Below are 14744 nucleotides of genomic sequence, written 5' to 3'. Positions count from 1 at the left end.
ACTAAGCACCCTAAATAAGAACTTGTAATATTAAAAAAAAAACAGCGAAAATTGGTTCCAAATTAATGAATTTAACAATGCTAACAACTGTAACGACTTTTTCGTCGATTAAAGTTCTAAACATGATTTTGCTTTTCAACGACATAAAGAAATTTGAGTTACTTTAAATACAAAATCACATTCAAATTAGTGGTCATCATGATATGACAACTTGTGTAAGATTTCTTCCAAATACATGTCCGTTAATGATCGACCGAAGAGCTTTGATCCATTCTTGAGATTGTACAACATCCAAGCGCTGCACACGCTACCATGAGAATGATTTCCTTTTTACAATAGACATTATTAGCAAGAGCTTGATCCAAACCGCAACCTTGAGAAGCATATCCTCCATTTAGACAGTTGAAACTTATGCTATAAATTTTCAATTTAAAACATAACATACAAAAGCGATATGCCAAATTTTTTTTGATAGTTATGCTTAGCGTGTGGATTTAGAGTATCATATGTCATTAATAACGTTATTATACGTTCTGTCTTTTGTACATAGACCCAACAAAATCCATGATGTTGGTAACGGGACTTGAGCAACGGTGCAATATTGAGTGAGACTTTCTTGTTCAGAATGGCTATAAACACCATAAAACAATGGTGGACACGAATCTCGTCTTCCTTAGCTAGGGACATGGCTATAAACACCATAAAACAATCTCATGATCAAGCCATATGGGTATGATGAAACAAAACTATAATGTATATACATATATTAAGAAATATAGATTTTCTCCGAGAGAGAAGTTGTAAAAATAGGTTAAGTTCCATTTATGCAGCTTACCATAACAAAAAAAAGAAAAAGAAAAAAAAAGGCATTTGGACCTCATTCTAGTTGCCATAAAAAAAAAAAAATTCCCTTCATCATATACAAGTCCCACTAAAAGAGGATCAAAATTGCAATGAGACAATATATATAGAAGCTACAACCTTCTCCTATCTAGCTACATGGTTCATACAAATACTCAACCTCGCCTGCTAGACAAAATCTCTATGAATCACTAATTTCAGGTTTGTTTTGGTCATCCACGTCAGCATTTTCCTGGGCAGTAGTAGCTTTCTCTTGGGCAGCCTTGTAGTCAAGATATTCCTCAAAAGGGTCACCACCCGAAGAATCACTGTCATCGTCTCTTGGTGAAGATACGGAAAAACCTGATAAATAAACGGTTAGTCAGAGTTTGACAAGTCATTGATTATAGTAATAATCTTAATCTAGCTAGGCTAACCTTTTCTTGAGTTAAACTTTCGGGTGTGACGTCTAATAAGTTGCTTAGTCTTTGTTATGGTAAGTTGTCGAGCAAAAGGAGAATAATCTTCATTATCACTCCATTCACCAGGCATTGGCTCTTCTCCTTCATTTCTCATTGTCCTTAACACAAACGCCTTGGCCTTACGCCGTTGTATAGAGAATAATCCTCTCACCGACGTCACAAATCCATCCCCTGCACCATCAGCAGTTCGTCTCAATCCAAGATTATCCTCACCCTCACTATCCTGATCAAGGGTAGGTACATTTGCCAGATTTGGTTCTTTGTGTGTTGTCTTATCTTTGAACTTCTTACCCTGCACCGACCAAATTGTTAATCAAAGGAAATCAAAGTATAACAATAACAATAATAACAACAATAATCACTCAGGTTCAAATTTACCTGCATTCCAGTGACTGACTTGAGGACACTCCAGATAACATGCTTTTGTACTCTGCCAAAAAGCTTTTTCCAAGTTCCGGTGAATTCAGCACGATGGAATGAATCCATTAGAAGTCTTAGATCACTTACAGCAAATCTAGGCCCTTCATAGGTCACTAGTAATTCAACCTGATGACATTTGCAAAATATTATTATTATTATTATTATTATTATTATTATTATTATTATTGTTATTATTATTATTATTATTATTATTATGAGAAAAATGACTTTTAACATCCACCTGACTTATCTTGATGTTATGAAACTCTCTCAACACTTCAGGCTTGTCTTTTTTGTCATTACTTGGTTTTCCTGACTTCTTGTCTTCTTGACCCGCTTTTGAAGCTTTTGAGTTTTTAGAAGATTTTGCAGTTTTTGAATCCTTGGACTTTGGTTTGTTACTTAATTCTTCCTGATCTAAAGAGCGCATTTCTTCTAGAAGCTCATTAGCTACGGATTCGGCCACACTTTCTTCCCATGTTTTATCAAAGGAAGAACTTCTTTTCAACTCGCTTGCTGGTTTCCCTTTCTTTGATGCCTGCAGCAAAATCATTAATAATGGCAATTTATTTAAATGCATAAGACATCATAAATAATTTTAGCTAAAGTTATAACTTAAACTGATTTTTTTTAAATTACTAACCAAGGGATCAACTGTGTTTGATTTGGTGGAGCCCTCTAACTCTTTCGTAACATCATTCCCTTTTTTTCCACGTCGTAAACCAGCAGTTGTTGAGACCTTCCAAACTTCCTATTTATCGAAAAGTGACATTCAGTTTCACTGTTTTCTCAAGTCAAAAGTAGAAATAATAGTATTTATGATCGACTATTATGACCTGGCGGCGGTGGCTATCTTGTTCCTCTTCAGGAAAGAAATACCCCCACATCATGCGGTACATGGTCTCAGTCAAATGTATTTTCAACGGGTAAACATCCGCCTGTTTATACATAATAAACAGTGTAGTGATTAAAACACAAAAACCTTCTACTTGCTTTGTTCCATTCCATGAAGTGTTTTAAATACCTGAAAGAGTTCAATAGGTGAGGCACCATCCTTTGGAGCACCTAGTTTTGCATCTACTCGAATCATCACTTTCCTGCAGCAGCGCCACAAAAATATAATAATTGCTATTGTTAAATAAAACCTCGAGATTATAAGAATAAAGGTTTGTTCACATACTTTCCCCATTCTGAAGGAGGATTCCATGCTGCTAGAAGAGTATCAGATTTAGCATTAGGCAAACAGTTTTTAATAACACAATACTTTATTGTGAATCTAGCAACACCAATATCTTTGTAATCTCTGTCAAAATCATATATCTGCATGTATGTTTGTTTAGAAGTCTGGGTAAATAAAAATTACAAAAATCATATGTTTGTTTCGAGGAAAGTTACCATGTCATTTATCTCAATCTCTGAGATAGGTTTCCCATCCAAAAGCATGCTCCATGCAACTTTTTTCAATTTGAAGGATAGGCCCATAGCACATGGTGGACCCTTATTCTTCTCTTTCTCCATTAGCCTTTCTTGTGCAGCTTTCCTCGAAACCACCTTCAAAGAAGCAGCCGCGGCCTTTCTTGCTTTCTGTGCATTTACCACTTCGTTCCTAAGTTTTTGTACCTGCAAGTTTATACCCAAAATTCAAAAAATTACAAAATAATATAATGATACAACATATGTTTTATTTTAAGAAAAAGAATGTTACCAGTATGGATCTGCTGCCAGTTACCATCCACATATCACCTTCTTTTTCCTTAGACACATCTATAGTAGTATCAGTAGGAATAGCAAGATTTCTGATGTCATCATAAAGCAAGTTTTCGGCTCGTTCCTTTTGTTCAAGGTTGACGCGCTCTATGTCTACCTCTTCAACACCATCAGGAATCACCTCATTACCTTCATCCTCTATCTCTTCATCATCTTCTGCTGCTTTTGTAACATTGCTTTTCTCATGCCTATATTACAAACTTATTCAAATCAAAGCTAGGAATCTCTAATTCTGACCATGATTATCAAACACTAGCAAGTTTATATTACAAACGTTAACTTCATTGACATGGTTTCTTGATGAAAAAGAAACTTACTGTGGAGGCCGGGCCATGAGCGTATTGCTCAAAGAATCATTAATAACTTGAAACTGGCGAGATGTCATAGTCGCAATTATATTATCAGAATTAAATGCAAGTTCCTTCAAAGGTTTTACCTGCAAAACAAAGGTTTTAACTTAAGCTTTAGCATTGATTTTATTGTCTAAAATTAAATGCAAATTCCTTAAATATCACATTGTTCTTCACTCAAGTTCAAAACCAGGTTATCTTTGATGGCCAAGCGGGTTAACCTATAATGACTTACTCAAAAGGAAACGGGTCAAAAGTTGTCCAAAAATGAACAATATCACGTCATTAAAAAAATGATATTGTAATCGTGTGTTGCACATTTACAATTTTTAAAAGAATAAGGTAATAAGTGTTTGACCCGCCCATTTTAACTCGTCTCAACCCTGTAGTGCAGATGTATTATATACCTTTAAATCCTGAGTTCCAGGTTTGTTCTGGGTGTAGCGGAAGTACATAGAACATGGCATAAACACTTGTTCAAGTAAGGTCCCGGTACGCTTTACTTTAGGTGAGCTTTTACGTATCTTTGTTAGCCACTGTACCCCAGCCCCAGGGTCAACATCAGTGGGCGCCACGTGAGCCTGCACATGTTCCAACATCACTGACACCTCTGACCGGTTCCATATCAGCTCAGGTTGCTTTTCAGCATTAACGCCCCCTCCATCACTCACTGCTTGCTCAAGCACCTCTATGCCAACATTTACAACTTTATGAAACGAACGAGATAAAACTCGTCCACTAGCAGCAGCAAGCAAAAATCTACCCTGTTCACCGTAATATATCCATCCTTTATAAACCAAATGATTACAAGCAATAGAAAAATTGTTTTAAAAGTGCAGTTCTAACACCTCAACAACTTACATTGGCCTCTTCAGAGTGGAAATTGAATTGTGGCCCGATAACATTTACCATGAAATTACATGTGCCCTCCTCGTCCTCCTCAGAGCCATCGACACTAACATGTTTTGCTGTAACAAAAACACTACATACTGAGTGATGTTCTATAAACAAAACCCTAATTATGATTACATTTCGAGGTGGTCGTTTCGTTTAGTTTATGTATGAACAAGTTGATATGGGTTGTGTTTTATCTCCAAAAGAATCAAGAAAAAATATTTAGCTAAAAAGAGAACAAGTCAAACGAATTAAAAGTCACTAAACATCCATATTTTATAGCAATAATGTTATGATGAAAAAACACTTGCAGTAAACCTGTTTTAACATGTTACTCAAAGCAGCCCATGTGTCAATAGATACTTGTTAAACAAATTCTTTAACGCGGCGTTGCACGTACCAATATCATCAAATGTCTGATGTTCCACTTTATTTGGATTTGATGGAGACTGATCTGACGTTGGTGCTTCCTTTTGATGTAAAGGACTTCCTGTTTGAGCAGAAGAAGGTGCCTTTGAAACATCTTCTTGAGCAGGTTGACAACTGCTTTGATCGTGGGTCTCCTCAAGTAGTTTCCTCTGGGCATATTGACGAGACGGAGACGGTTTTGTTGGTGCAACAACTTTACTTAACTCACCACCCCATGACATCATACCATTTCTGTTTTCAATAGTCAAAAGTAGCTTCAATCCATATACAAAAACCCTCTGGCAATTATCAGCCACCACCACATTATATCCATCATCGTCACTTGGGTCTCCTTCTCGTTCATCATTATCGGATACTGGTGTCGCGTATTTCATTTCAATACTTTTGTTGCAAGCTTCCTGCCATGCTAACAATCTAGAACAATCTGCTTTCGGGGATTGTTTTCTGATAATAAAGTACTCAGACGACAATATAAACCCATCATCACGATACCGATCAGTGGTTCCAACCGCATTACTAGAATTATCATTAACAACTCCATCTTGCGAGGCTGCTTTTTTAGATGTTTGAACTTTAATAACACATGTGGAATCATCTTTATTCAGAAACACCTTGGGCATATGAAGATCAATCCCTTGGTAAACAACAACAAGAAGATCGCGCGGGCTATCAAATGTGAACTTTTGCTTTCCACGACCCAAATACATTTCAGATTTTATCTTTGACATTTTAAAAGTCAACCCTTTAGCTGGATCACTTTCATCCAACGACATATGCCTTATAACGGTTGGAGTTGAATCGACACGAACCATAAACTCTGTCATCACTTTGTCTAATGACAGGTTGCCAGATCTCGGAACTCTTGGTATACCAAAACGAGGGTAACGAGAGAAAAACCGTAATTTAACTGGAGGGAGGTAATTTAAGTTCATGAACTTTATAAGCCAAGCAACATCATGAGGAGCTACATTAATTGTAGGTGAATGATCAGTTGGTGAGTCAGTAGAAGGTCTAAGTGCCAAATTTACCCTCATGGAGAGTGAAGTAGTTCTAAAAGGATCATATATATATTCACGCGCAACGCCTTCAGAAGGAAGCGCAAACAGAAAATGATTAAGTGGGGTACCAGAATCACAACCCCAGTCCATTGCAACTTCAAGAATAAGAGTTGGTGCAACTAAGAAAGCACACATTTCACCTGCTGGCGGTTTGGTGGTTGAATTCCTTAGCAAATATTCTAAACTGGTTGTCAATATCTTCAACTCTTTTGCAGAAACATGAATACGCCCATCGGATTGTTGGATTTCCATGTATCTAGAACACATTTGGAATTTATCTGAATTTTCATACGGGTCAGTGGTAGCAAGAATATTAAATAATGTTTCAGAGAAAGTTAAGGTTGTGTTTCCATGGATATAGTTTCTCATTTCGTCCCACCATGGCAGGCTTTTTTCTTTCTTTGGAGGGATAATAAAAGGATTCGGGTTTCTAACACTTAAGTTGGCCCTGCGTAAGGCTACCGTGAAGGAATAGCTCAAATCAGCTAAAGTTGGTTCAAAGCCCACACCAAAGGATACTTCACCTTTCTCAAAATGAAAAGGTAAATCCAGAAACGTTTTCATTGGGGGGGTTGTGCCGCTAACAGATCGATACATTTCCACTTTCCTCCATTTACCGATATAAACTTCACTCAGAGTTTGAGGCTGAAAAGGTGTTGCCTGCAATCATTCAAAAACTTAATTATTTACTGCATACATATTCTAGTTTTGTCTCTGACATATTATGAAAACAATCTGTCTCTATAACTAAAACACATATATTTCTGGTACAAAAACTATATACATATTATCAACATTATACATTAAACAATATAGGCACACTGCTAGGCATCATTAACACTAAAAAATCTTGTACTATGTTGTGCCCAACAAGTTTATATTTTAGACGCTCTTTCTTCCAAAATTTAGGCGCTGTGTCTTTGTAGGTTTTGTTATTCTTAGGGATGGTGACCAAACTAGTAAATTTGACCAACCTTTTTAACAAAATAACCAAAAAAAAGGCCCCAAGCCCTAGGCTGAGCCCTAAAAATTGCTGACTAAGCCTTCTGGCTAAATACAAAACAAAGCACCTAGCCGCAGGCTAAAAACTGAAAAAAGCCCCTCAACGGCGGCTAAACATTACCCTAGCCGCCAACTATACCGTACCCCTGGCAGTCAGCTAAACACTAAAAGAAGCGTCTAGCCGCCGGCTACGCCTTATGTTTCAGTTGCTATCATGGAATTATTCTAGGTCAACTTGACTATTTTGGTAAATTTCCCATAATATCATGGTAAATACCTTGTATAAAGTGCCACAAAAGGCCCGTATTACCTATACGAGAAATACAATTATAATTCTGTTTTCACTACACTATCACCAATGTGGAGAGTTGGTCAGCAGTTAGCATTTTAAATATCATTTTGTTTATACAGCATTAGATGCATAAACAAGATATATATCACGGCGGTTACCTTCCCCTTACAGTGTTTGTCAACAGTGATATAGACAAAAACTTATTGTGTTTAGTTGCAGCCCACATGAAAAACTGAATAATTTAACAAAAGAAAAGGAAACGCGACCTGTTGAGCTAGCACGAGGCGACCTTCACATTTACCAGAAGTTGCTGCAAGAAGGGGATATGAATAGTCTCTTAACTGAACAACAAGCGACCCCGCCTGCAAATTAAGGTTGCATCCATAAACACGAGCAAATGGAATGTTGCTTTCACGAGCAACTGGATCAAGTTTCTGTACAACTTCTATCATCCCCGCCTCACCCCCTTCGATTGCTGTTAACGTTAAATCAAGGGCTGTAACAGTAACGGAGAAAAGAGACGATCTTGATGCACTCAACTTAAACCCCGACTCAAATCCTTCACGACACGCACCTGAGCCTTCTGAAATCACAAGATTTTGACACGCTTCGTAATAAGACCGGAATGACTTCTTATAAAGTTCCTCCTTTTGTTTTTCGATTGATGATGCATCATGCACGCATGCTCTATCTTTACCATCATTTCTTTCTTCATGTTTAGGGGCCACGGTATCTGCAACAGCAGGAGATTTGGATAAATTATCTAGAAAGTCTAACCGAACCGCCATTTCATGAGCATCTTTCTTCCTTAAACGATAGTGTTCATCAAGCCACCCTTGTAATGGTTCCTCCTCAATTTCAGCGGTTAACTTCCGCACATACAATTTCACACGACCAAGTTTTGAAGAGCTCGGTTTTTTTGCACTGTTAGTCTCACTTTCTTTCTTGAAATTAGGAAATATTATTTTCTTTTTGGCTGCAGCAACAAGCTTTAACGCTCGGATCATTTCCTCAACAGAATCATCAATCGCACGCAACTGCAACCTAAAGGGCAAGCAAATATGCATATCGAGGCCTTGAACCACGTAATCCCATTTGACAGCTGGCTCAGAGCCACTCGGGATTCTCGAAAGTTGCATTCGACCACTTGTGAAAACTCGCACTGAGTTGAAACTAAACATCAATCCCTCTAGCAGTACACCTATTTGTGCATTTTCAGAGAAAATCGACTGAACCTGAATCATGGTCTCGACACCATCTCCGGCTTCAGCAGTTACAGTAAGCATCTCCACGTCAATGGCGAAAAGAGAATCTCTCTTCTTCTGACTTCTTTTAACCGGAGCTTCTTTCGTGATCTCACGATCCTGAAGCTTATGATTGTGCATGATGAGCTTCAACCGTAGCCCCAGTTCAACCAACGCTAATTGAACATCCGGCTCCCACCTGGCGGTTATACTAGTCGCACTGAAAAGCGAACAAATGGATGTCCCTCCAGCTCGCTTTACAAACTTTGCTTTCTGCATTTCAAACAACGCCACGTTCGGGGTACACGTGTCTTCTGTAATCTCACGGTATGCGGACGTGACAGTATCAAGCTCCACCTGAGTCAGCTGTTTCTCTTTGTTCAAAGACAAACTCAACTGAACAATCTCTAATCCGATGGAACATTTTACCGTTTTGTACTTAACGGATGCTACTTTTGCAGTCCGTAGAGTGCCATCAGGCAGATTAGTAATAAGAACACGGCCACCTTGCGATCCGTAATTCACACGTTTTGGGTCTTCAACGATTTCATTATCCAAGCTTACGTCGCCACACATATTTACAGCACACCGTTGGAGATTAAACTTTACCAGTCGGACCCCTTTCCCCGATGATTTAGCCGCAGGGGCTGGCTCACTTTGAACAGAAGAAGAAGAAGATGGTTTTTTTAAGAACGTCTTGAACCATAAAGCTGTAGATAATAAGGATTTGACGCGTGCGAATGTTAAGCACATGCCAATACCGATGACATCAACGGATAGCACTAACTGTTGAGCTGAATCCACTTCTTTTTTGCCAAATTCGAGAATAATCTTTGATATATGTAACACTGCATCCGTATTTGTTTCCACAGCAAAAAAGGTTGATTTCAGAGATTCTTGGAAGTCATCGGCCATTTGCCAAGTTAAATCACCGAGTTCAAAGTGAACTGCATTGGATGTGTTGTTGGCAAAGGCATGTGAAGACTGCAAACAACCCTGTAACCATATGGAAACTAGTTATTCGACCATCAAAAGAAAAGTAATAATAAATGGTACAGTTTGAAAGGAACCAATTACTTGATAAAGCAGCAATCCATCCATATTAACGAGTGCAATGGCTGTTTCTGGAGCTGAATAAGTGAATGTCCACACAATGATCTTAAATTCATCACCTACTGGATGCCCAGTTTGTTCCTTTGGTGCTGCAGTCTTTTTCTTCTTCGGGGGCTGCAACTGCATCAATGGCTTTAATCTTGCCATAATTATGTTCAACTGTGTGCCTCCAAGCTTAATATCGATTTCAGATCTTATAGGAGAGGTAGGCTGCAAAAGAAAATTAGTTAGTTTATAAAGTGGCCGGCCAAGTGATGCACATCTTCAAATTAGTTTAAATTTGAAAAAAACTGACCTGTAATGGAATATAAACAAATGAAAGAACTGCAAGCTTCTGTAAATTAAGAATACAACTGCCATCTTCTTTAAGAATCTAAAAAAAAAAGATATCACAATGAATATTAATTAATTGTACTAGAAAGGATGAGAAGCTGATGCTTGTACTTACATGAATCTCACTGAAATCTAATTCAAGATCAAGACGCGTGCTTTCTACAACATCCTCAACAAATCGACTCTTAATGCTCTTGAATTGGAAGGCAGTGATGCTGTTCTCCATTACAACACGATGCTCTTTATGTACAAACTTTACATCTAACTTTGGCAGAGTGAGGGAAAACTAGCACACACAGAGTTTATCAACTATCATGCTTATGATGATTAATGACCCTATTAAGGTTTGACATATTGGGTCAAAAGCACTTACTAACCTTTTCAGGGAACAAAGGAGTGTTCTTTGTGATGGCTGCAAGCGTAGCGTGTTTCTTTTGCTCCTTTTTGGCAAAAGTGTCAGATTGACTGATAGGTTCATCAACATGAGTGCCACGTGATTTCTTGTTTTTGGAAATCAGATCTTTGTTTAAGTCTACACTAATCTCTCCCAAAGATATATCTACGTTTTTAACATTCACACCCGTTTCCCTGCAAAAAGAAGGTAAACCATTTAAGAATCAGCTAGCTAAATACAATAACACCTTTCTTACAGATAGATGTCGCCAAGTGAATATTATATAAAATTCAAGTACTTGAAGAAAAGAGAAAACAAACCTATGAGAACCAAACTCGAACAAGAGACCAAACTCTTCACAAATAAAGTTAGCAGAGGACTTGTCTATTGTGGATGCATCTCCTGTAACTTCATGTGGTTCTCCTAGGTTGACAGCTATAGGCAAAATATGCAACTTCAAATACATAGAAGGCTTGGAACCCTGGTCTTTAGACATATCAACCCCCAATTCTTTAATTTCTAGAGTAGCTTTCGGTGTCTGTCTCAAATTCAAACCACTTAACATAACAGGAAATCAAAGCCATTTATACTTCTAAATGAGTCCACATGTGGCAGAATAGGTGAGTTGGGTAACGGGCCAAAATGGATGATTTGATATGTGTCACACATGATAAACTAAATTTTACTACAACATTAATATTTTTTTCTGTGTAAAGTGATTTAAGAGGTTTTATAACATTTCGTGTATGACTACGTAATTTTAAAACACGATAACAGTAGTATCAGGACTTTGATCATGCAAACATAAAGTCTGTTGAGTTATATGACCAAACATTCAAGGTGCATGCAACGCAATTTGATGAACCATAAATGAAAACAGGCTTAATGAACAAGAAAGTTACCTTCACGGCTAACTCTCTAACAGAAAGAGACAAAAATCTTGCAATGTTAGCCACAGCCATCACCTTTCCTTTCCCTGGCTTACTGCCAGAGCTCTTTTTGGGTTTCCTTGATGTCGGCTTTTTAGAACTTTTGTCGGAAATTCTTGTAACAACTTCTACGTCGGCAATCAGCAGCTGCAGTTTTGGGTCCCTTGAAATAAAATCACCTCCTAGATTAACCAAGGATTGCTGCAGGCAAAGTTTGATTTCACCAACCGAAACAGATTCAACAGCCCCCTGTAATTTCCAATAAGATGAATTGAAGTAATTTAAAAAATAGAAATTTTAACAGGAGGGACTCACTTATTATTATTATTATTATTATTATTATTATTATGTTCAGTAGATGTATTAGTTTTAGAAAGGGATGATAGAAAAAGAGGAGTGCCCACCCTTTGAAACTTGATCCTAACATCTTTCAAGCGTCTGAACCCGCAAAGTCTAAAACCCACAGATGCTTTGAGGACCCGGCTCAAAAACAAAGCCACTATCCTGGAAGCAAATCTGAAATAGGCAGGTTGTAAAAAGTATATTAATTAAAGTAATACATATGTTTGTTTGATTGATGTTATAATTATTAGTATGATAACCAAATGTCCGATTAAGTTATTATTGTTGAGTTGTTGATACTGAAGTTGAAAGTATCCATGGACCAATCATCATCACGTACTTAGATTAGATAAAAACCAAGTCCTCAAAATCAAATTAAATTTTACTGAATTATATATATATATATATATATATATATATATATATATATATATATATATATATATATATATATATATATGAGTATGACTAATCAAGTTGATCGAGGGCATATATAAATGGCATGGATACATGCATGCATTGAATGGAAATTGTTACTACTCACAATAAGAAGAGCCATAAACCGAGTGATATGAAGAGGAACGTGAACAGGAATTTGGCCGGAGACATAATAATAATAATAATAATCGTTTCTCCTATTTTTGCACGGATTACATTAATTTCCACGATGGCCTAAGACATCAGGATGATGGAATGGAAGAGGTAAAAAACGGACATACGATTGAATGATTGATTGATGAAGGAGGGAATGCGTTGATCCGTAAAATGCTCAGTTGGGCGGCTAAATATAGTCACCAATCAGTTTCCATTCCATTCTATGTGTTTAAACAAATTACTTTATGTGTTTCTTTCTTTTTAGGTACACTAGTAATGACTTTCTAATATACGCTCCTCATTATTATGCATTCAATTTAATATATATTTTTCCATTTTGGCATATATTACATATGACATCCTTTGGCTAACTTTTTAGAAAAATGCTTCTTTGCTAATGGTTTTTAAAAGGCCAATAAACCTAATAAACGTTCAACGTATTATAAAAATGCTTTTTTTTTCGCTTTCCGTTATGAGTTAGAAAACTGTAATTTAGAAAACCATAAATCCTGACTTTTGTTTCTATTTTAGCTTTTAAAATATCAAATTGCAAATATATCAACTCTTCTTTGTTTGCATTCACTACTCACTAATATGTTTTATTATTATTATTATTATTATTATTATTATTTGTCATTTTACCTGTAAAACAAAGCCTAACAATTTTAAAAATTAACTTATTAAATTTTTAGATTTCCCAACCACAAAAGTTTATTCAAACACTATTTTAAAAACTCCTTTTAAAAATCCGTAACTTAATAAGCACTTTTGATAATGAAAACACTTTTGGAGTTAAATAAGCTCAGCCAAACATCCTTGTGACTTCTATCTGTTTGCTAATCAAAAAATTAACCATAACCAAGTTATAACTAATTAACTGACCATTTTGTTATAGTTATGGTTAATGCATCTTCGTTAACCATCTTTTGAAACCAAACCATTAATAGATGGTTATGATTAAGTGAATCTGGTTAACCGATCATCAGCTATGGTTGTGGTTAATGTGTCAGACGATTATAATTTTTTTATTAACAACCAATTTTATATAAAAAGACGATGGTTAGAAAAAGCTAACCAAACATCGTAAAAAAAAATCACATGAAAAGAAGAGGGGTTTGAAGCCACCCGGTCCACGGAATTCTAATGTTTTTGTTTATGGTAAACCGTTGTGTCAGCAGCAATAGCATAACTTATCCGAGATCGTCGGATAAATGCGATAATATCTCAAAACATGTCCTCGTCAGCAAAATTCTCTTGAACAAAGACACAATGCTTTTTGTCAAAAGGCAACATCGGGATCTCAGGTTGTTGTTGTTGCTGAACCTGTTGCTGATCAGCTACTGGAGCATCTTGGACATTCTCATCTGCCATATATGAAATTATATAAACCCAAAGATTAGTAAAAACGAACATTAAAAATTAAATTATTTATCAAATTTTGAAAATAATTAAAAGTGTCACTCGTTATTTTTCTTGGCTCATTCGTTATAACGAATGAGGTTAAAACAAGGTTTTAAGATGTTCGAAAATTCTGGGGAAATTGGCCAGAGGGTTGTTAGAGAAAGACGAATATCGATGAGTACGAATGAGACGTTTCGTTACTTCCCTGTTCATTATATATGACAAAACTCGCACACATCCCCAGACAACGATAAGCAAATTCGTTAATTTAAAATTAATGAATGGGCTAATTCGTCACCTCATTCATAAACTCCGTTAACAAATGAGTGATACGTTAAAGTTCATAACGAATTAGTGTAAATTAGTGGTTCATTCGTTATTAAAACAGATGACGAATGGGGTCATTCATTATCAATGTAGCGGAAACGAATTAATGATGACGACTTGGACTAATTCGTTATCCAAGTAATTATAATAATGACCCTCATTCGTTATCCAGATTGATAACAAATGAACCTAATTCGTTATGAAATCTCATAACTAATAGTCATTAACTTAAAATTAAAATCATTTTCATTTTAAATAAAAGAAATAAATAATGCATTGAAACACATGTCCCGATGAACTTACCTTACGAATCTTACCCGTCGGAGTAAGATGCAATACCTTAACGTTTTTTACGCTCAAAACACTTGATTTAAAATCAAATAATTAAATTAATTAAATAATCCAATTAAATAATTAAATAAAATCTTTTTGGTATTTTTTTTCTTTCCAAATATTTACCCTTAAACCTGAAATACGAAAATATAACAGAGAATCAAAATAGAAATCAAAATATATTTAGATTTTTGAATATT

The 14744-nt window shown here is 36.3% G+C and overlaps 1 pseudogene across 1 annotated transcript; it reads right to left on the bottom strand.

Moving 5' to 3' along the window:
• Positions 1-1863: 1863 nt before the first annotated feature.
• LOC143569650 (protein SABRE-like) lies at positions 1864-13854 on the bottom strand (annotated as a pseudogene). Its single transcript, XR_013141769.1, has 19 exons — positions 13715-13854; positions 11952-12063; positions 11521-11796; positions 10939-11156; positions 10602-10812; positions 10340-10510; positions 10187-10264; positions 9856-10101; positions 7801-9795; positions 5154-6900; positions 4721-4827; positions 4267-4623; positions 3827-3945; positions 3448-3697; positions 3138-3362; positions 2923-3062; positions 2767-2839; positions 2579-2680; positions 1864-2493 (listed from the first exon to the last, which is right to left on the bottom strand). The product of XR_013141769.1 is annotated as a protein SABRE-like (transcript).
• Positions 13855-14744: the final 890 nt, after the last annotated feature.

The sequence above is a fragment of the Bidens hawaiensis genome, unplaced genomic scaffold (assembly GCF_021521415.1).
Source record: "Bidens hawaiensis isolate Kalapana, Puna unplaced genomic scaffold, B.hawaiensis_p1.1 tig00024628_1, whole genome shotgun sequence".
Taxonomy (NCBI): Eukaryota; Viridiplantae; Streptophyta; class Magnoliopsida; order Asterales; family Asteraceae; genus Bidens; species Bidens hawaiensis.
The sequence above is the reverse complement of the archived record's forward strand: the minus strand, read 5'-3'. Positions and strand labels throughout refer to the sequence as shown.